The sequence below is a fragment of the Austrofundulus limnaeus genome, unplaced genomic scaffold (genome assembly GCF_001266775.1).
Source record: "Austrofundulus limnaeus strain Quisiro unplaced genomic scaffold, Austrofundulus_limnaeus-1.0 Scaffold433, whole genome shotgun sequence".
NCBI lineage: Eukaryota > Metazoa > Chordata > Actinopteri > Cyprinodontiformes > Rivulidae > Austrofundulus > Austrofundulus limnaeus.
In genome coordinates this window covers 237,116-240,372 of record NW_013952835.1, presented here as the reverse complement: position 1 = coordinate 240,372, position 3,257 = coordinate 237,116, and positions in this window count along the sequence as shown.

The following is a 3,257-nucleotide window of genomic DNA, read 5'->3' as shown; positions in this document are numbered from 1 at the left end:
AAACAGAGCTTTACCATTAAATAAGTTATTTACTTTGTAAAATGCTGCAATGGATTTGGCTATTTTTGTTTTAAAATGGTTTATGTGAGACTTTCATGTCAGCATTTCATCAATAATGACACCCAAAAACTTCACCTCACTGACTGTACAGATCTCAACATCAACAACTCTAAATGGAACATCAACAGTTCTTTTTATTACTAAATATCATATAATTGGTTTTATCCAAATTTAATGACAATTTATTAAGTTTAAACCAGGTTTGTATTTTTACAAATTCCGTTTGTATTATTTCCATCATCCATTCTATATCAAACAACCCTGACGCATTAACCAAATGATTTACATATAAAATAAATAACTTTGGTCCAAGTACAGAACCCTGTGGAACTCCACATGTAATATTGAGTTCAGATCTTACATCATTTATTTGTATAAACTGTTTCTTATTTTTCAAATAGCTACCCCCTGTAGTGCTGGACCTCTTATACCATATTTATTTAGCTTTTCAAGAAGAATACTGTGGGCAATGGTGTCAAAGGCCTTCTCTAAATCCACAGAAATACTAGCACAATACTGTTTTTGATTAACAGCGGTTGTCATTTGTTCAAACGGTTCCATGAGAGCCATTGATGTCRAATTAYTAGCTCYAAACCCATACTGACTGCTACTTAGAATGATTTGTTTACCAATAMRTTTATCTAATCTGTTCACAAATAATTTCTCCAAAATCTTTGAAAACTGTGGTAACAAGTTGTTTGGTTGGTTGGTGCACAACTAATCCTTACTTTCACTAAAACCCCTCGAGTTTTTCATGGGTTATTTTGTTAACAATTRGTGCCGACTCCAACATTTTAATGTTGACCTTTTAAAAATCTTAATTAGATCTTATGTTCTGAATGACTTTCAGCTACAACCACACCAACTATTTGCTCAATATATGTCAAATAAACAGATTTTTGTCTTCTTATGTTTGTTTTACTGTTTGAATGTATTTTTTATTCTGAATTCATCTTACTTTTTTTTTTTTTACATTTTTACAATGCTTTGTTTTATTCATTTACTTGTCTGAACTGTGAAGCACTTTGATGAACTCATGTTGTTTTTGTGTGCTGTATTGTTGGCTGTGTCAGCCATTTCGAATTATCTCAAAACGTAAATATTAGAGTATTTTCTGAGAGTTATTAAAATATCTCCAGTAATAGGCAAGATATTTTTGTTACAGATCAATTTGATGCCAAATAATTGTAATCTRTTCACAGGTTCCATTAACTCATAATTAATTCTGATTTCAAAATCCAACATAAGTGAATCTACCTGCAGCGATAAACTCTTTATTTATTTATCTTTCCATTCAGATTTCAATAATTTAGTCACCAGATAAAAAACTTCACYTTATTGTTTGAATGCAGAAAACCTATCAGTTTATGTTTCAGTAGAAGCTCAACAGTTTTACCTGCAGCAGCTGAAACAGGATGAGGATAAACACGGTTTGTAACCTGATCTTAGAGGGAAAATGAAAGCCAGCATCAGTATCCGTCTTGGAGGGATTTTTGGTCCCATATGGCTGCGGTTTGCATCGTCTGTTTTGTTGTTTTATAATCAAATATTTGTCAGCGTGTGGTGTCRGCGCTGAAAGATTAGTTTCTTTGCGATGGATGGCGTGTTTGTGCAGCACAGATTACAGCAAACAGCAGCGTGTGGCGCCGTCCTCTTTATTGTTCCACGAGGAAGCACCAAAAGTGACCAAGTTTACTGAATCTCTAACGCATGCTTTAAATAAACTTTTAGTTTAAAACTTGTTAGGTTTTAATGAATTTTAATTTTTGGTCCGCTTGCAGCTGTTATCCACWAACAAATCATTTCTCTTGAAAAACAAGACATTTTAAAAAAGCACTTTGCAGAAAATGTCAGGAAATTTTGCAATTTATTTTTAATGTTTCACCCTGTAAAGTGAACCGCAAAACAAACTACAGKTTTTTTWAAWKRAAMYYYYMAARTAAGTTGACTGCCTTAAGTTGAGTAGATTCTCTGGATGAGCTTTTTATTAGAAAATAATTTGATGCACATGTAGAGGTGAATAACATTTGAAGTGGAGCAAATTCATGGTGGCCAATTGATTATAGCCTACATAAAAATAGCTTGGTTGTATGGAAAAGCCGATTCAGTCAAAGGTTGGTGTGGTGGTATCTGAGAGTAGAGGTGGGCGTGTCTATGAGTAGCACGAGATTCTTTTTATTTACACGTTTTTTTTGCACAACTGACACGAGAAACATCAGGTTCCTAGTGGAGAGTCTGCAGTTCATTTGGAGTTAGGTTTATAGTTCACAGCTGAACACGACGCAAGGGTGTGTGCGCCAACAGTGATGCAATCACTCTGTCCCGTGTCACGCACCTGGGCTGTATGCGCCTCGCTTTATTTGAATAGTCAGTTTGCCGGTCAAGCGTTTGTTCTTTTTTACAACATTTCATGTTATAAAATATGTTTGTGGATTTTTTTTTTTTTTGCTATAAAAACCTCTAAAACAATTTCATTGGTTTAAAAAAGTTAGTTATTGGGAAAATATGCTATTTGGAGTTTTTAGTAGAATAAAGATATGAAAATATGTCCAGATGCATCTCAGTAATCCAGGTAGGTGCCTACGTTCATTCCGTATGTGGCGGGAGTTTCAGAGAAACTGAGACGTTTATTCTCTAGACATGACATCCCAGTGGCTTTCAAACCCCAAAACACGTTACAACAAAGATTAGTTCACCCCAAAGATCCAGTTCCCCAGCAAAAACAGAGTAATATAGTGTATGCTGTTAAATGTCAGAAGGACTGTGATCAGTCATACACTGGGGAAATAAAACAGCCACTGTTCAAAAGAATGAGCCAGCACAGACGAGCTACTTCATCGGGTCAGGACTCTGCAGTTTACACTCATCTACAGGCCAGGACTCTACAGTTTACACTCATCTACAGGCCAGGACTCTGCAGTTTACACTCATCTACAGGCCAGGACTCTACAGTTTACACTCATCTACAGGCCAGGACTCTGCAGTTTACACTCATCTCCAGGTTAGGACTCTACAGTTTGCACTCATCTACAGGTTAAGACTCTACAGTTTACACTCATCTACAGGCCAGGACTCTGCAGTTTACACTCATCTACAGGCCAGGACTCTACAGTTTACACTCATCTACAGGCCAGGACTCTGCAGTTTACACTCATCTACAGGCCAGGACTCTACAGTTTACACTCATCTACAGGCCA